At 34.4% G+C, this 21,308-nt stretch overlaps 1 pseudogene; it reads left to right on the top strand.

Annotated features, from left to right (window-relative positions):
* Positions 1-7,120: 7,120 nt before the first annotated feature.
* On the top strand, positions 7,121-14,811 carry LOC18593975 (uncharacterized; annotated as a pseudogene).
* Positions 14,812-21,308: the final 6,497 nt, after the last annotated feature.

The following is a 21,308-nucleotide window of genomic DNA, read 5'->3' as shown; positions in this document are numbered from 1 at the left end:
TTTGTACCATTGGTTATCCCTTTGTTATACGTTTTAAAAATAATTTAGCAAAAAAGGATATTTTTTATGAAATTTAAAATTTTTATTAAATAATTTAAAGAAATTAATCATTCAATTTTTTTCCGCACCTCAAAACCATTGATTGATTCATAATTATCAAAAATTTTAAATCGATAATGCCTTTTTGTATCATTGATTATCCATTTGTTACACTTTTTACAAATAATTTAGTAGAAAAGGATATCTTTTATGGAATTTAAAATTTTTATTAAATAATTTAGGAAAATTAATCATTTAATTTTTTCCCGCACCCCACAACCATTGATTGATTCATAATTATCGAAAATTTTAAATCAATAATGCCTTTTTGTAGCATTGGTTATCCCTTCATTACACTTTTTACAAATAATTTAGTAGAAAAGGATATTTTTTATGGAGTATAAAATTTTCATTAGATAATTTAGAGAAATTAATCATTCAATTTTTTTCCACACTTCACAACCATTGATTGATTCATGATTATCGAAAATTTTAAATCAATAATGCCTTTTGTATCATTGGTTATCCCTTTGTTACACTTTTTACAAATAATTTAATAGAAAAGGGTATTTTTTATGGAATTTAAAATTTTTATTAAATAATTTAGAGAAATTAATCATTCAATTTTTTAGTAGTAGTTGCACCAATGAAATGATGTTGAAATTTTAGTTGGCTATCCATCCGTGTTGAAATTTTTTAAGTGGTATTTGTTGTCGTTGCTTTTAAGGCTTGGTTTGTTGAGAAAGGATTGATCTCTGATATTGGTATAAGAAAACGAAACTCGGCAATAACCCCAAGAAGGAAGTTCAAGGGATCGAGTTACCTCCCTGGGATCTCATGTTCTTTGCTATGGATTATGCGCATAGTCCAAAGGGACATTCATTCATACAAAAGTTACGAAAGTTCACTATCCATTTTAGGTTAGTGATATCTCCCCATTTCCTGAACATCAAAACAATTATTACAGTGGAGGGGATGAAGTCCTGAATTCAAGCTTATCCAATTATTATCAAGCTGAATCAAAAGTTCTTGTATCCTTGATTTAACATAAAGTCGCAACGTCAATTCTGTACTTTTTTTTTTTTACCATTGGTTATCCCTTTGTTACACTTGTTACAAATAATTTAGCAAGAAAGGATATTTTTTATGGAATTTAAAATTTTCATTAAATAATTTAGAGAAATTAATCATTCAATTATTTTGACACCTCGAAACCATTGATTGATCTATAATTATCGAAAATTTTAAATCGATAATGTCTTTTGTATCATTGATTATCTATTTGTTACACTTTTAACAAATAATTTAGCAGAAAAAGATTTTTTTTTAGAATTTAAAATTTTCATTACATAATTTAGAAAAATTAATCATTCAAATTTTTAGCTCCTCATAACCATTGATTGATTCATAATTATTAAAAATTTTAAATCGATAATGTCCTTTCCATCTGAAAAAAGAATATTTCAAGAAAAAATTTCTCATCTTTCAATATGAGAGTCTGATCTTCAATAGTGGGGATCTCTCTTTTATAAGTAATAATGAGAGCAAAGATGGAAGTAGCGTAACCCTTTATAAACATCTCTAAAATCAAGTATTTAGACGATGTGGGATTATTCATTGCTAGGAGCGCCAACGGGACTTGTTGTCTATTACAAGCCAAATCTGGAAAAAGAGGAAGAGTTAGGAGAGACCATAGTCCACCAACTGAAAACCTTCGCTTACCGGCCTTTAGAATTGGTCGGATAATGCCTTTAGAATTGGGTAATTAAACTCCATTAACAATTGGGTAATGCCTTTAAGCATTTTCTTTTATTTCTGTTTGCCAACATCAAGACATATTCCGAGGGCCAGCCTCCTCTCTTTATAGCCTCTATTTGTTAAGATTGTCTGCTCAAGGATATGGCCATTCATGGTTCTTGCATAGAACTTATCATCAATTAAATGGATACATTATTATTCTTATGGTTGAGTTAGGTTATAAACAAGATAGGTTTCAATTTCTGAGCATTATGCGAACCATTAACAAGATATAGAGACATGGGGGATATTCGATTCATCTGTGCTAGCATTGTTCAAGCTGCCAACCCCAAGAAGGAAGTTCAAAGGATCGAGTTAGCTCCCTGGGATCTCATGTTCCTTGCTATGGACTATGCGCCAAAGGGACTTCTCTATTAAAAGCCAAAACTGGAAAAAGAGGAAGAGTTCGGAGAGACCATAGTCCACCAACTGAAAACCATCCCTTGTAGGCCGCCTTGCAAGCATTGAACTTGAGGATATTACCTTAATCTTGAATGTTACTTAAAATATAATAATTATTCTAATATTAATAGTTTAAATTTATTTTCAGAGTAAAAAATTTTAAAAGAAATTATACAAATGGAAAATAATAGTCCAATCGACATACTTAATTATATGAGTAGATTTGATTCTTTTCTAAACACATATATTAATAATTTTAGTATGTGTTGCTTAATGAGAAAGAAGTTTTTTAAAACTAAAATTAATAAAATCTTATTTAAAATCAAGGATATATCAAGAAAGAATAAATGGATGGGCTTTATTATCAATTGAAAAAGAAAAATTTAATAATTTTTTTTTAATTTCAATAAAAAAGGTGTCATTTGAATATTTGGCTTTAGGCGTTTAAGATTATTGGGCCGTTCATGCCTGTTGAGCATGCTCCAGAATTCAAGAGAAGAGGCTCTTTCTCGTTTCTTCTACATCAGCATTACCCTTGTTTGCCCTGGTACCTCATGGATATGATCTTGACAGGGTTCGCAATTTTCTTGGAGTTGATGACTTATACATCTATGCAGATCCTGCTGCAGATTACTGCTCAACTGCTTAGGACTTCATTATTCCTATGTTGGGGCTGTTCTTTACTGCAATCAGATACTTGCAACAGCGATTTGGTGGTCGATGTTTCCTTCCAAAGAGATTTCAAGAATCAGTAATATATGAGGAGCTGCCAATGCCTTCAGAAGATCAATTTCCACTAAAATCCGGCAACTAGTGCCTGCTGGTTTTACTCCTTCTGTTCAACATGGAGATGTATCTATCTCTACTTCTGTTCTGAAATAAGTCTGTAAATTACTGTGTACTTATGTAAGTTGTCTGTGCCTATGTAATATAAACAATATAAGTATTCTGAGACTCTCTCTATCTTTGGCAGATAAACCCTCGCCCCAGGACACATTCCAAGATTGGAATGTTCAGAAAGAAATACTTTCAAGTTTCACATAAACCTTGTTAGCTGCATCTTGTTTGCAACAGCAAATGAGTCTTAGTTTCTCAAATTCACAATCTAAAATCATTTTAATTTTCTTTGTCTATTATCCTATCCAGATTTAAAGAATATTCATACATGGACGTGACTGAATTTTCTGTTTCCTTTTAAGAAATGGGAATAGAGATGTTTGGAACTCATTGAGTGCGCACATAACTCTATTTTATTCTTTCACAACATTTTTAAAGTAAAATTGTATATTTTCTTTTTCCTTTTAAGAAATGGGAATAGAGATGTTTGGAACTCATTGAGTGCCCACATAACTCTATTTTATTCTTTCACAACATTTTTGAAGTAAAATTTTATATCCCCCTACCAAAAGACTAGTAAAGGAGTAAAAAATATGCGTAAAAAATATAAAAGAAAAAATTTTCAATTTTCCTTTCTTCATTGCCGCAGTATAGTGTGCGTTTGTCAAGCCATTTGAGATCAATTGTTTTTTCGGATATATAAAGAAAAGAGAATAAAATTAAGATTACTTGTAATTGAATAACATATCCTGAGAAAAAACAAATTGCTACCTATCCATGGAGGATAGGATAGACCCACCCCAGCTTAGCTTGTAGAGGCAGCATCAACGAAATCTTGAAATTTTATTTGCTATTCATCTGTGGAGGATGGGAGTGCTCTTCTGGGTCCAGGGTCACATAATCTAATGTGCTTAAGCCATTCATGCACCGTTTGGTCACAAGTATTAATGCTTCTCGTCTTGGAGGGCAATGATCTATAATCTTGTAAGTAAATAATTATTTATTGAATGTGAGGTTCATACATTCATATAAATAATTTCATTTTCTTTATTTTTTTCATTAGAAAACTAATTTAGAACAACAGTACGATGTCAATGGCATCAGTGTTGGAAGTCTTGGAAAGTTGGAGGATAAACTTGCTGTTGGATTCACTGTTGCGAACTGCGCTCTGATTGGAGTAAGGGTGGAAACTTGGCCAGCTTTTGGAGGAAGGGTGGAAACTTGGGCCGTTTCTTCGGAAGGCAATTGTGATCATTATTTTTGTCATTTGGAAATTAGAATCAATTTAAAGCTAAAAAAAATATTTATTACTTCATAGTATGAGGAAAGGACGTAAATATCTTGTTAAATTTTTTAAAATCTTGAAGTAACCTCTTGCAATAAAGAAACTTGAAGAAATACCAGACATGACCCAGTCCCATGTGGAGCCCTACTAGGGCTTCCTTTCCCAACTTTAGATGTCAAGGTCCACATATGCCCATTATCACACTAACTATCTTCTATGATGTAAGATGCACATGGTCCACACTAGGTGTCACAGTCCACACACCAACTCCTGTGAGATATTGTCCGCTTTGGCCCGCTGGCTTCACAGTTTTGTCCCACAAAAGGTGTCTCATAGGTTGAAGGTGGTGTGAACCCTTATATTCCCAATATCAATCTAGTACATAGCTGATGTGGGATTCATGGCTCCCATTTCTAGGACCATGACATCCTCCCTTACTCCCCTTGACGATGTGGGATTCATGTCCACGCAAGGACCGTGACATCCTCCCCCACTTCAACAAAGGCCCATTGTCCTCAGTGGCACATCGCTAGTACTTAGAGTCCGCTTTGATATTAAATGTTACAATCCACACCATTATGAGGTATTGTACGCTTTGGCCCTTTGGCTTCATGGTTTTATCCCACAAAAGGTGCTTGAAGGTGGTATCAACCCTTATATTCTTAGTATCACTCTAGTACATAGACGATGTGAGATTTAGTGCTTCCCTCTCTAAGACCATGACATCTTGTCTTACTTCTCGCTGGGAGTTTTTCTTTGATGTGGGACTTTGTGGCTTTACCCGCTTGGAGCATCATCTTGACAATGTGGGATTCACATCCATGCATTCATACCAACCCTTGTGAGGTGTTGTTCGCTTTGGCCCATTGGGCTCACGGTTTTGTCCCACAAAAGCTGCCTCGTAGGTTGAAGGTGGTGTGAACCTTATATGCTTAATATCACTTTAGTACATAACCGATGTGAGATTCATGGTTCTTCTCTCTAGAACCATGGTATCTTCCCTTATTCCTCGTTGGGAGTTTTTATTCGATGTGGGGACGTTGTGGCTTTACTCCCTAGTAGCATTATCTCGACGATGCGGGATTCATATCTACACGAGGACCGTGACATCCTCCCTAATTCAACAAGGGCCTAGTGCCCTTAGTGACACATCACTAGTACCTAGAGTTCGCTTTGATACCAACTGTCACTGTTCACACTAACCTCTGTGAAGTGTTGTCCGCTTCGGCCTGCTGGTCTTACTGTTTTGTCCCACAAAAGGGTGGTGTGAACCCTTTATATGACTATTATCACTTTAGTACATAGTCTATGTAGAATTCATGGCTCTCCTCTTTAAGACCATGGCATCCTCCCTTACTTCCCGTTGGGAGTTTCTCGTTAATGTGGGAACTTTATGGCTCTACCTGTTGGTAGCATTATGTCGACAATGTGGAATTCACGTCCACGTGAGGACCATGACACTAAGGGAACATCCTCCTTCACTTCAACAAGTGCCCACTACCCTTAGTTTACACTGATCCTTGTGAGGCATTGTCTGCTTTGGCTTCTTGTGTATTCTTTAGAGAAAAATTGAAGTTAAAAGAAAAAGGAGCAAATGTGGGAAGAAAAATTCGAATTTGGATATTATAAATTGAAAAAAAAGATAATTAGTTTATATATAGGAAAAAATAGCTGTTGAAAATCATTAAATACATATTACCGTAAGTTAAATGGAAATACGAAAAATAGGTGAGAAAGATTATTAAATATATATTACTGTTTGTTGATTGGAAATAGGATAAATAGTAAAAAATTAATAGTACTATAGGAATTGGGCAGTGATAAAAATTGAAATTCATCACGCACATAATTAGGGAAGTGAGAGAATATGTTATTTTATTAATTATTTTTTATTTTTATATATTTTTAATGAAAAATGAGATGATTAATTGAGAATTAATAGAAATGTGGAAGTGAGAGAAAATAATTATTTATTAGGGATGAGAAAATAGGTAAATATTTTATTAACTATTTTAATTTTTATGCATTTCTAATATAATTAATTATATTATTATTATAGCATTGTGGGACCTCTCCAAAATTGAGGTCTAAAGCCCTAGCTTGGGTGGCAGCCCTGATGGATGGGCCGATTCTTTTGAAGGCACTAACTTTGATATGCACTTTGGAGATATTATATTCTTCAAATTGGCAAATTAAAATGACAGACTAATTAAAATGAGTCCTATGTTGTAGTTGAGTATCTTGAATTTGAATATATTAGTTTTTTATCATAATTTTAAGCCTAGAATTTCTTGGAAACAAATTCCACCTCCCTGTGCCATAACTGCTTAAAATAGAAACCTCAAATCAATTTAAATCCAAATGATCATATGTTGGTGGATAAGATATTAGGATAGCTGACTGAATGTGTTCTGATTTCTCCACTGGAAGATCTATTACTGTAGCATAGAATTTTATGCAGATCATGCTTGTACAGATACCTAGGAAATTATAGAATAGAAATTTAAATTGTATCTCTTTTTTTATGGAAAGAACAAAAAAGAAATGGGAACTTATCCATTTTCACGTTGCCTAACTATTGAGGCAATGAAAATTGTATCTAATTCACTAGCCTTGGTGTAGGCCAGTATTCAACTTTTAAATTTAATTTTAGTTTAGAGATAATGGGCTGTATTTATTTTTTTAGTTGAATTTAATTATTTTCCAAAATAGATTTGATTAAGGTTAATTTCAAAATTTTTTTAGTATATATCAAGGAAGATGGTGTCAAATCTTAAATTTCCAAGGTTATGATTCCAAGCGACGAGCCATGTGAAACCCATATCATAGAGATATGCTCCCAATGGGTTGAGCATTAAATCCCACATTGAAGAGAAGCACCCAATGGGCAGTCAAGAGAAGATGTCATGGTTCTAGAGGACAATCAGAAATCCCACATCGAATGTGTACTGGAGTGATACTGGGTAATTAAGAATTCACACTACATTCAACTTGTAAGGTGATTTTTGCGAGACAAAATTGTAAGGCCAGCGAGCTAAAGTGGCTAATACCTCATAGGGGTTGGTGTAGGCCGTGATAGTTGGTAATAGAGTGAACTCGGGTAGTGATATGCGTTTGAGGACAGTGAACCCTTGTTGAAGAGGGGGAAGGATGTCACGGTCCCAAGCGAGGAGCCATTTCAATCCCACATCGTATAGTTATGCTTCTAGTGGGTGGAGCCATGAATCTCACATTGACTGTGTACTAAACTGTACTGAGCATTTGAACCACCTTCAACTTGTGAGGTTTCTTTTGTGGGTTATAACCGTAGGCTGCTATGATGAGATTTAGGGCTCTTCACTGGACCTATGACATCCTCATTGACGTGAGATTCATAACTCCTTGTTGGGACCTATGACATCTTCACTTGATGTGGGATTCATGACTCTCCATTGAGAGCGACTCTCTGCTAGAACGTATATTCTCTTCAATTTAATTAAATTTGCTTAAAAATTTCCCACGAGAACATATATTCTCTTCGATTTAATTAAAATTCTTATTAATTAGTGTACAACGAATGTACTCTTCGGCTTTTGCCTAACATAATTAAATTTGCTTATTAATTAGTGTAAAACGAATGTACTTTTTGGCATTTGCCTAACATAATTATCATAGGATTAAAGTGAAGGCACAAAAACAGCCAAGGAGCCAGTATATTTAAACTAATATTATTTATTTCAAAACATAAAAATTTTAGCTAAAATTATTTGTCCTTCGAGCAAAGGTATTGGTGGGATAATGCCCTTAGAATTGGGTGATTAAACTCCATTAACAACCAATTAAGAATCTTTTTCATTTTTTTTTTGTTTTGTTTTTCCTTTCTGTATGCCACCATCAAGAAATATTCGAAGGCCAGCCTCCTCTCTCTTTATAGTCTCTATTAGTTAAGTGGAGAGATTGTCTGCTCTAGGATAAGGCCATTGATGGTTCTTGGATAGAACTTATCATCAATTAAATGCACACATTGTTATTCTTATGGTGGAGTTAGCTTATAAATAAAACGTTTCAATTTCTGAGCATTATGCAAACACTTGTCAACATATATAGATATGGGAGATATATTCGATTCATCTCTACTAGCATTGTTCAAGCTGCCAGCCCCAAGAAGGAAGTTCAAAGGATCGAGTTACCTCCCTGGGATCTCATGTTCCTAGCTATGGACTAGGCGCCAAAGGGACTTTCATTCATATGAAAGTTATGAAAGTTCACTAACCATTTTAGGTTAGTGATATCTCCCCATTTTTTGAACGTCAAAACGATTATTACAGTGGAGGGGATGATCAAGTCATGAATCCAAGCTCATTTCGTTATTATCAACTTGAATGGACAGTTCTTGTATTCTTGATTTAATACAAAGCCGCAGCTTCAATTCTAAACTTTTCTTTTATAGTTTCGTTGATTATCCCTTTGTTACACTTTTTACTAATAATTTAGTAAAAAAGGGTATTTTTTAAGGAATTTAAAAATCTTCATTAAATAATTTAGAAAAATTAATAATTCAATTTTTTTGACACCTCAGAACCATTGATTGATTCATAATTATTGAAAAATTTTAAATTGAAAATGTCTTTTGTCATAAATAAAAAATGTCATTCGAAAAATGAAAATTTTTAAAAACTTCAAAAAAGAGGAAGAGTTAGGAGAGACCATGTGTAGTCTACCAACTAAAAACCTCCCTTTCACAAACGCTCGATTACTTTTCTCCCCTTGCAACCATTGAACTCGAGGATAACACCTCTTCCTTTTTCATTGACTACAACAATGCTGGTGTCCTATTTGTTCATGCTGCAGCTAATGGGATAACTATTTTTGACAGAGGCGGAGAGGAAGGGGGGCTAGTGGGCCCCCGCCCGTCCAACAATTTCAAAATATTTATAACTTATCTTATTTTAAAAAATAAATTAATAATTTCATTCTTACACAAATTTTAAAATTTTTCTAACATATTTTGGTGCTTTTAAAATTTTATAATTTTGTCCCTACAATAACTTTTTATTAGTGAGATGTTCTACAACAATTAGTCAACAACTAATTTTAATAAGATCAAAATATAACGTAATGCAATAGAATTATACCCAAACCCTACGTCTCCAAAACCTCACAACCACCCCCTCTTAGTCTTTTTTCATTTTTTCATATACTGTATAAACAAAAAAAAATTTTACACTTTTTTGCTTGCTAGCATCTATGCAGAAAACTTCAAATCAGTAACTCAATTTTTATGTCATGATAATTTGTGCGTTTGGTTTATTTACTTATTTTATTTTTAATATTTTTAACTTTAAATTTTTTTTATTTAATAATTTCTACTTGGTGAATTTGATTTAAGATTTACCATCTTAGCCATTTTTTGTTGAAAATAACAAAACAAGGATTTGATTAAGTACTCAAGGTTAGTTATTACTTATTTATTTAGGGATTGTTGATTGCTTTTCTATAAATTATTTGTATTTTTTTGTTTACTTAGATTCTCGTGACAATTAAATTTTTTATTCAGGATTGCTTTCTCATTGAATTGTTTATTGATATTGTATTTAATTTTTGTGATTAATTTTAGGGAATTGCTTCCCATTGAATTATTTATTGATGGCCCTTAATATTTTTTAAGAGATTGCTTCTGATTGAGATTTTTGTTATTATATTTGTTAATTTTTGTTTATTGTTAAATTTGTCTAGAAATTATGATTATATTTATTATTAAATTATACATAATTATACTAATTAATTTTTTTAGTAAATTATTAAGATTGATTCTTTGAATAATTTTCAGAATTTATTTCTATAGTTTTTACATGAATTTTTTCCATCTAATGTTTTGTATTGCCGTTGACTCTTTACCCCAAACACAAAATTCTGGTTGCGCCACTTAGTAAATATAAATAAATAAATAAGTACTTACATAGCAAAATACACAACGAAATAAAAAATGAAACAATAAGTAAATATAAAATATTTATTCATGGTATATATGCTCACACAGAGAAATAATAAAATAAGGAACAAACATTAAAATTATGAGTTCATCACGTACCATTATTGTATTGTTAAATGTCATGGCATATAGATATATTCTGTATACGAGTATAAGCCCCGATGATGGGACTTTTAGAGGGAGCTTGCAAAGGCGAGTTTCTTCGAAAAACTCTCTAAGTGAAAAGATACCTCTGGATTTCACTAGTACGATGGGAAGGTCCAGAGAATATCTTTAATATAAACCTTTTACCCGTATTAGGATTTGCATTCATGAAAAAATATCATTTGTACTCACAAACGACAACCTCGATGATGAGATTTACTCGTTAACTTGCAAATGCGAGTTTCTCTGGTAATTCCCTAAGTGAGAGGATATTATCAGATCCCACCGATATGATGGGCGGATTCAAAAAAATATCCTCAATAAAGGTTTCATTTGGCACTACTCAGATTTTTTACCATGCATTTCATAATTGCATCATGTGTATGTTAAACCCGTAAAACCAAATCAAATATTTTAGCTTATTAATAGAATAAAAGATGAATTAAATAAATCAAATTAAGGAAACATAAAAATAAAATTATGGGATAGGATAATATATGATTAAATGGTACCGTTTGTGGAACGAGCGTCATAAGGGTGCTAATCCTTCCTTGTGAGTAACCATACTCTTGAACCTAACTTTAAATAAAATACGTAGACCAGTCTACCATTTTTTCGACGGACCTAAAATTAATTTAGGATTTCATCAAACAAAACAAATTTATTAGGTGGCCAATCACACCTAGATAAAAAAAGTGATTGGTGGCGACTCCTTAAATTACCCCATGTCTAGCGGTCAGGTTCTCGGACTCGACAATTGACCACACAAGGTAGCAAAAAATTAGTTTATTCTCTTCTTTCTTAGCTTTTATTGTTTTTTTATTACTCTTAATGGCTAAACTTTATATAATTTTGGTTTTTATCTTCGTTATGTCTAGCTAAATTTCTTTTTTCCATAATTGCAATTGAACTCACATGTAGTTTAAGTCTTAAATCTCTTTCTAGCTTATTTTCAATGGGATTTGAATTGTTTATTCCAATTTGCTTTTAATGCTTTTTAATTAATTGGCCACCAATTAAATTGATTTAGGAACCTAAACAAACTTAGGAAAGAGAGTTTATTGTAGACTAAAACTAGAATAGCATATGATCATATTAAATTGATTTGTGTATAGGATAGGAATATACCTATATGTCATGTGTAACCAAATTAGAAACTAAACTTAATGAGTCTATTTTAATTTCAATTTGCATAGGAATATAATGTTTTGGTTAAAGTAAATATTTTTATAAGGAACTTGGGAGAGCATTGTAAATAATTGAAGACTCTAGGTTAGCAATTCAACCCATTAGATTAAGTTAAGAGATAGATTAAATGAAGTGTGAGGGATACTATAATCCTAAGCTTCCCTAAATTGATTTTTTAGTAAAATATCTTTTTGCTTTTGTTTTTTAAGTGATAAATAGTTTTAACTGTAGTTGATTAGTTTTTAGTTAATTAGTTATTAAAAATTTTGATTGTTTGAATAAAATTAAATTGTTTTAATTTTAGTACTTAATAATTTTTAAATCAATTATTTGTGTAATCGATGCTCTACTTATCTATATACTATCTATTCGATACATACTTACGTAGGTAGAATCTAACTAACACCTAACATAATTAAATTTTCTTATTTGAACCTGTGAGATTTGCCTAACATAATTAAATTTGCTTATTAATTAGTGTACAACGAATGTACTCCTTGGCATTTGCCTAACATAATTATTATAGGATTAAATTGAAGGCCTTAACATAATTATTATGTAGATATATTGTTTGATTATTTATTTTTGTGTTTAACTTTATGTGGTTTGTGGATGCTTATACTTTGTTTTTATCAATGAGTAGAAATTTGTTTAATTGTTAGTTGTTGAACCTAATAATTTGCTATGTAAAATTATATTTTATTGAAATGTAATAATTTAGTTTATACTAATGAGAAATGATTTTTAATAAGTTTTTGGATAAATTTTTCTTCAAAAGATATTTTAAAATACAAGAAATTGTCTCACTAAACTTAAGTCTTGGCCAACAATAACATAATTCTACTAATGATGGTATTCAACAATCTTCTAAGTAAAATTGTGTCGAATTTGATCTAAGTACTCTTTCGACAGATTATGAATTAAGGAATTTTTTTATTATTATTTATTATTTTAGTTATGACAGCACTCAAAAAAATTTTTGGACCGCCCTTGAGTGGAGAGATTGTTTGCCCTACGATAAGTGTCACGATCCTCACGTGGATGTGAATATCACATCATTGAGATAATGCTTTCTGCGGGTAGAGCTACAAAGTCTCACATCGAAGAGAGACTCCTAGCTGGAATTAAGGGAAAATGTCATGGTCCTAGAAAAGAGAACAATGAATCTTACCTTAGCTATGTACTAAAGTGATATTGAGCATGTAAAAGTTCACATCACTTTCAAACTATGAGGTGCCTTTCGTGAGACAAAACCGTGAGACTAACGGGCTAAAGTGAACAATACCTCACAAGAGTTAGTATATGGATCATGATAGTTGGTATTATAATAGACTCTGAGTACTAGTGATGTGCTATTGAGGATAATGGACTCTTGTTGAAGTGGGGAGGATGTTATGGTCCTCACCTGGATGTGAATCCCACATTATTGCGATAATGCTCCCAGTGAGTAAAGCCACAAAGTTTCACATCGAAGAGAAACTCCCAACAGAAAGTAAGGAGATGTCATGGTCTTAGAAAGAGGAGCCATGAATCTTACATCGGCAATGTACTTGAGTGATACTAAACATATAAAGGTTCACACCACCTTCAACCTGTGAGGTGCCTTTTATGCCACAAAACCATGAAGTTAGAGGGTCAAAACGGATAATATCTCATAAGAGTTGGTGTGAACTGTGACAATAAGGTCATTAACGGTTCTTGCATAGAACTTATCATCAATTAAATGCATACATTATTATTTTTATGGTAGAGTTAGGTTATAAATAAGATATGTTTCAATTTCTAAGCATTATGCAAACACTTAACAAGATATAGAGACATGGGATATATTCAATTCATATCTAATAGCATTGTTCGAGCTGCCAACCCCAAGAAGGAAGTTCAAAGGATCGAGTTAGCTCCCTGGGATCTCATGTTCCTTGCTATGGACTATGCGCCAAAGGGACTTCTCTATTACAAGCTGAAACTCAAAAAAGAGGGAGAGTTAGGAGAGACCATAGTCCACCAATTGAAAACCTCCCTTTCACAAACGCTAGATTACTTTTCTCCCCTTGCAGGCCGCCTTGCAACCATTGAACTTGAGGATAACACCTCTTCATTTTTCATTGACTGCAATAATGCTGGTGTCCTGTTTGTTCATGCTGCAGCTAATGGGATAACTATTTCTGATATCATTGGGCCAAGTGCTGTTCCATCCTTTGTTCGCACATTATTTCAATTAAATGAAGTTAAAAATTATGAGAGTACTTCCAAGCCATTACTTGCAATACAAGTCACTGAGCTTGCAGATGGCATCTTCATTAGCTGCACTTACAATCATGTTGTGGTTGATGGCACATCGTTTGTGCATTTTTTTAATTGTTGGGCAGAAATCTCTCGAGGTTCTATTGAATTAGCCAAGCCCCCAGCTCTTCAACGTTGGTTTCCAAATGGTATTGAGGGTCCGGTTGGTATTCCGAACTCTTATCTCACATATGGCCATGACTTCATTCCTCCATGTTTACAAGTAAGGTTTTTTCATTTCACAAAGGCAAGCATTGCAAATCTCAAGGCAAAAGCTAATGCTGAAGTTGGCACAGACAAAATCTCCTCTCTCCAAGCACTCTTATCTCATATTTGGCGAACCGTTATCCGCTGCAAAAATCTTGATCCGGTGGAAGAGACCAATTTCTTCTTACCAGTTAGTGCAAAATCAAGATTGTATCAGCTGTCTCAACAATATATTGGAAATGCAATGCAAGGTAAAGTTATAACAATGAAAGTAAAGGACCTACTAGAAAAAGGGCTCGGAAACGCAGCATGGGAAATAAACAAGTCTATTGCGTCACAGTCGGAAGAAAAGATGACGACTTTCCTGGAATCATGGAAGGAAAGCCCTCTTCTATTGACAGCAGGCCTAGCAAGTACTGTCAGCAATCTTCTGGTCTTAGGTGGCTCACCTAGGTTTGATTATTATAGTGTTGATTTTGGATGGGGAAGGCCAATTGCAATTCGAAGCGGGGTTGGGAACAAGCATGACGGGAAGATAACAGTGTATGGTGGACTTGAAGAAGGGAGAATGGACATTGAAGCTTGCTTTATACCGGAAACATTGCAGGCCTTGGCAAATTGCAAAGAGTTCATGAATTCAGTCGCAACGCAATCTTAATCCAAAATCCATGTTAGTAGGTGTATTAATTGCCATCAAGAGGAAGATCCACTAAAACTTACTATGAATTACTTGTTCTCTAAAATTGATTAGACTATAAGACCCTTAGTAAAACTCCAGGGTCCTAGACATTTGGTTCATCCCCAATAAGTTGCCTACGAGGAAGATAAGAGGGTCAAGCTTGACTCCTTGGATAGCAATCCTAGACTGGTTTGTATTTACGTTAATGATATTTTAATATCTACACTTAGCTTACTCAACTTCATCTCCTTTTTTTTTCTTTAAAAGCAGGCAGCACAAAACTTTAACAATGAAAAAGACTCTTCAATTGTATGCATTTTTGCATTGAGTCCTTATATTTTTATCATTACTTAATTAAAATTTTTTTTATTTGCACACAATTAAATTCATAATCGAAATATAACGAATGTATTTTAAATGACAACTGTCACTTTTTGTATAAGTGAAATCTAATATGACATGCTGGCCAAATACAACAACTATTACTGATGTGGCACACCACATCAGCTCTCATTGTGGTTTGAGCAACAATTTACATCATAAGAAATTCCACTTCATTAGTCCTTATTGTATCTAGTTAACACACCAAGTTTGATTTCACATAAACACTCAATTGGACAAAATAAAAGAAATATGGTTCAATTGTAGATTTCACGTATACACTCATTTGGGTAAAATAAAGAAAATATAGTTCAATTGGGTACAAATAAATTAAAAAGAACTTAATCTAGTGGTAATTGATTAACATATCTAGGGGAAAAAATAGCTACCTAACCATGGAGGATAGGGTAGACCCACCCGAGCTTGTTTGAAATCAACAAATTTTATTTGGCTACCCATCCGTGGAGAATGGAAGTGCCCTTCTGCGCCAAGGCCAAGCAACATGCTGGGGTCAAGGGTCACATAATCCAATGTGTTTAAGCCATTCATGCCCCACTTAGTCACAAGCAATGCTTCTCGACTTGGAGGGCAATGAAGCTTTGTACTGTAAACTTCTATAAACTTGTAAGTAAATAATTACTTATTAAATGTGGGATTTATACATTCATATAAATAATTCCATTTCCTCTACTTTTTTGCATTGAAAAACTAATTTAAAACAACAGTACAATGTCAATAGCATCAGTGTTGGATGCCTTGAAAAGTTTGAGGATATACTTGTTGGATTCACCTGTTGTGAACTGCACTTTGGAGGAAGGGTGGAAACTTGGCCAGTTTCTTCGGAAGGCAATTTTGATTATTATTTTTGTCATTTGAAAAATTAGAATCAGTTTATTGCTTCACAATATGAGGAAAGATGTAAATGCCATGTTAATTTTTGAAAATCTTAAAATAAACTTCTGCAAAGAAGAAACTTGAAGCAATACCAACAAATTCCAGACTAACGTGGAGCCCTCTCGGGGCTTCCTTTCCCATCCCCAGACCTCTCAAATTAGAAGCTCACTTGGTGCTCAAACACAGGTACCACGTGGCACAATATTGAGAAGCTCACTTGGTGCTCAACACAGCTTACCATGTGGTGCAATATTGGAGTCCTCTGACAACTTCCTTTTATATATATGTATAGAAAATAATTATTAGACAGGGCACCACTTACGTATTTGTTTCTTTTGATGCCATCACTTATGTGTCCTTTTTCGATACTTAATATAATCTCCTTGATTGACAAAAAAAAAATTGATTCATAATTATTTATTAGAGTCAACTCAATACACTAAAAAAATTAACTTTTTACAAATAAGTTATCAAAAATGGTACTTTTAATGGAATTTAAAAGTTTTATTATATAATTAAAATTGACGAGAGGAAAAATATCTATCCCTCCCAAGGTTACAAGCACGAGGGCAATGATTAATAGCCGTGCAAACAATGAATCACTAAGTCTATTAAGAAAACGAAACACCACGTCCTTTTGATACTAATTTGAATATTTCTTAAAACAATTTTTATTATACTTTCCACAATCGCAGTGCGATGAGGTTGAATGTCTTCAATAAAACCACTAAAGTTGGTCCACTGATTTTTTTCCCAACTTAAAGGCTGCCTATGCAACTTAATGTCCCAACACCATTTATCATTTATCTACTGTCCCTAAGCTTGCAATGGTGGCTTTCTTATCAACTGCAAGAGCATGAATTCTAGGGAAAATAACTGCCAGGGTGGAGTTTTCAAGCCAGACATCATTCCAAAAAGAAATAGTAGCACCATTGCCAAGGGAATGCCCAAACCTAGAGGTAACAAAATTATGATAATTGTTCCCAGGAAGAAGAGGCTTTGAAATCTGTTTCCAGAAAATAGATGGGTTGGAGACCTTTCTTGATGGGATCATGAAGCTCAGGTTCAATTTATTTATGGCAGCCACCACTATGCGCCATAAGCTATCAGGTTCATTAGCACATCACCATAGCCACTTATTCAAGAGGGCTCAATTTTTCAATTCAAGGTCCGATATGCCAGTCCTCCTTAAGATTTGGGTTTACAGATAGTAGTTCAGTTAACAAAGTGAATTTTTTCTTCTCACCATTTACAGCTTAGAGAAAGTTACGTTGGATGCTCTCTAGTTTCTTTTCTGCTAAAGGAAGCTGGAGGATTGAGAGATAGTAAAGAGGCAGACTAGAGAGGATAGAATTAATAAGGGTGAGCCTGCCAGCCATTAAGAGGTACTGACTTTTCCAAGCAATAAGCTTAGCATTGAATTTATCAACAATGGGCTGCCAAGTGCTCATCGACCGTGGGTTAGCTCCGAGAGGGAGTCCAAGGTAGTTGGAGGGAAGCTTATCCACCTTGCAGCTTATTAGATTTGCGCATGATTGAAGAAAATCAATGTTAACTCTAATTCCCAAGACTCTACTTTTGTAAAATTAATTTTAAGGTTGGATATAGCTTGAAAAATTCTAAGGATCCTAGCAATGTTTTGAAGCTGGTCAGGTTGGGGGCCACAGAATAAAAGTGTGTCGTTAGCGAACTGAAGGTGAGAGATGGTGGTCTGCGTGTTTTCAATTTTAATTCCCTCAAATAACCCTTTTGTTACAGCTTGATGAAAAAGAGAGCCGAGTGATTCCACCATGATATTGAATAAGAATGGAGAGAGAGGGCATCCTTGCCTTATTCCTCGATGAGTTTTGATGAGTTTTGAACTAATGAGAAGGGAAGCCATTAAGCAAGACAAAGATGGAAGCAGTACAGATACATTGGTGAATCCATTTTCTCCATTTAACACTAAACCCCATGATTTTCATAATAAAATCCAAATAGTTCCAGTCAACACTATTGAACGCTTTCTCAAAGTCAGCTTTGAAGAGAAAGCCAGCCTTATTGCTTTTATTGATGGAGTCGACCAATTCATTAGCTATCAAAAAATAGTCGAGAATTTGACGTCCCTTTACGAATGCAAATTGGTTATTTCCCATCATAGAGTTGATCAATGATTTGAGTCTTATTGCAAGAACTTTTGCAAGAATTTTGTAGGCACTCCTTACAAGACTAATGGGACGATATTAAGCAAGAGAAGAACGACTACTGACTTTAGGAACTAAGGTGATGAATGAGGCATTAAATTTTGTGTTGAGCTTCCTTGTTATGAAAAAATCAGCCATGAATGAGATGATATCAGGTTTGAAAATTGACCATTGTTTCTTAAATATGTCCATGTTGAAGCCATCTGACCCGGGAGCTTTGTTCCCATCACACTACTGGACAGCAGTCTAGATTTTATCCTTAGTGAAAGGGGCTTCAAGTTGAAGCTTCTGTTCTGGGTTGATTAAGTTGAGGGGATAGTTGAATTGTTTAAGTTTTAAGGTGTCCTGCTTCTTAAAGAAGTTTAAGAAATGAGAAACCACCTCTTTTTTGATAATATTTAGATCATAAGTAGTGAAGCCATTGCATTAGAGATGCTAGATGCAATTGACTCTTCTTCGGTTTGAGGCTGTTAGATGGAAATATTTGGTGTTGTGGTCCCCAAGTTGAGTCCACTTGAGACGAGACTTTTGAAGCCATGATTGCTTTTCACGAAGGTGAAGTTTCCATAACTCAGATTTGAGAGCAGAATAATTTGCTTTCTCAGATTGGTTAAGTTGCCTTTGTTCCGCCACCTTCTCCATCTAGTCAATGTTGCTTTCAAGTTGAAGGATTCTTTTAGAGTCTTCCTCATGATGTTGCTGTTGCCAAGCCTTGATTGAGTGTTTGAGCATTTTGATTTTGTCAAAGAGACCAGTGTTTGGTGAGGCAGAATCCTGAATCTGTTTCCAAGACTTTTAAAGGTGGCTAATGAACTTTTTGTTTTCTAACTAGTGAAAAAATAGTTTAAAAGGTTTTGGCCCCTAATCAGATTGATTCACAGATAAGGAAATGGGATTGTGATCAAAAGTGGACCGTGGAAGAACTCTTTGTACAACTATTGGAAATTTTAACATGATATAACCAGTTACAAGGAAACAATCCAAGTGGCACATGGTGGGAAATTCCCTATTGTCAAACCAAGTAAAAAGTCCCCCCGAGAGAGGGAGATCAACTAGTTTTATTGAATTAATAAAATCAATAAATAAAGCCATACCTGAGTAGTCAAGATTGTCCCCAATTTTCTCTTCAGCTGATTTAATGATGTTGAAGTCTCCACATATACACCAAGGGCCCTCATAAGAGTTTTTAAGAGATAAGATTTCCATCCAAAGATTGGAGCGTTCCATAGGGTAGTTAGGAGCATATATGTTCAAAAAGGTGCAATGGAAATTGATGGGCTTGATAGTTATAGAGATAAGAATAGACCTTTGACTAGTGAGAAAGGAAGTGAGGTCGAAGAAACCGTTAGACCAAATAGAAAGTAGACCCCCAGCTGTGCCTATAGCTTTTGAAAATTTGAAGGAAAAGTTATTGTCCTTCCATATGAATCTTGGAAGGTTGACCTAAATTTTTTTCTTTTTTGTTTCCTGAATGAACAACATCTCGAGATTTTTAGAAGAAACAAGTCTTTTGATAGCCTGTCTTTTGATTCTGAACCCAAGGCCTCTGACATTCCAAGAAATGATGTTAATCATTAATAATCAGAGAAGCCAAAAGAGAGACTTGGATTTAAAATTTCCCTTTTTCAGTTGCGACCAAAGAACTCGATAAATGGTTGAGGACAATGTCTTGGTTATCCTCAAAAAAAAAAAAGCTCCAAAATAGAACAAATCTCCATCGTGGTTCCAGCTTCTTTGAGAGTAAGAGAATTCCTTTTCTTGGTTGATTCATTTGAGCTTGATGGGTTATCAGAGGGGGGGTCTAATCAACTTGAATCATGACCTTACTCTTTCCGGGGTGTTTCCTTATCTTTAGGCTCTTTCTTTTCAAACTTCTTTTTCTGTTCTATTTTTTGTCAACATTGGTCACCTTCTTAAGCTTCTTGGATATTTTTGACTAAACAATGGCCTTTTCCTCTTTTGATTTCCTAGCTTTGATTTTGGCTTTAAGTTGGGCAAGAAGGGTGAAATCATTGTCAGAAGAGAGGGCTTCCATTTCATTAGAGGAAGGTTGACTAGAATTAAGGAGTGTTTTTTGTTTTTGGCAGCTGTACGGTCTGATTTCCTAGTGGGTGTGGCTTCCTCTTTGTCCTTGCCTTTTGGGTTAAGGGTTGGCGAATTGTTTTTGTTTGTATGGGTTTTCTCCTGGGCTTCCTTGATCTTTTTGTTTGAAGGGTCCACTTGTCATAGTTTTTTTGTGGCTAAGTCCGACTTAGGGTGTTATGGGGTTGTATTTGTAGGTTTATGTTGGTTCATGGTTTGGGTTTGACTTATTGTTAGGTTGAGATGCATACAGCCTAATGGTTAAGGCGAGGCTGTGGGTGATCTTGAGCTGCTGTGAGGGTTGTCAATTTGGTCCCAAATTAGAGTAAGAAAGGCTAGTCTTCTGCTACTATTCAGTAGAGTGCTGTGACCATTCTGAACTTTACAAGGCTCTCTGCCTAAGTTTTGATATGCTATCATGTCCCTCCCATTTGAATTCGAATCACTGTTCCCGTTGAGTTACGAGTGCTCTTGTCTGGGAAAAGTTATCGACGAATCGATAATGGGGTGAGGTTTAGGAAATTCCTTTACACCTTCATTTTTTATGGAGAGGGTATGTAAATCACCATTAGGTTTGAATGCGATTGAGTGGGGGATGACAGTGTTTTTTTTGGTAATGATCAGAATGCGAGCAACATCATATCTTCTTCTATGAGCCGTGTCCTTATCAGTGGAGACATACGATCCTTATTGCTCACTTATTTTTCTGAACAGGCATTCCGTCCATAGGTTTATGGGAATTCCTTTAATCCTTAGCCAAATCATCTTGTCTAAGGTTGGTTGAGCTTCCTTCCATGGAACAATACTTTCAAACCAGAGATTTAACCATGGCCTGTACTTTGAGGTGCAGGCTTTCAGATCTTCCATCATACAAAAAGTAAGGAGAACATTCTTGCCACCCATTGGATTAACAATGCACTAGTATCCTTCCTCTGT

Source organism: Theobroma cacao, chromosome 7 (assembly GCF_053813885.1).
Source record: "Theobroma cacao isolate CCN51 chromosome 7, ASM5381388v1, whole genome shotgun sequence".
Lineage (NCBI taxonomy): Eukaryota > Viridiplantae > Streptophyta > Magnoliopsida > Malvales > Malvaceae > Theobroma > Theobroma cacao.
This window is presented reverse-complemented; position numbering and strand designations above follow the sequence as displayed.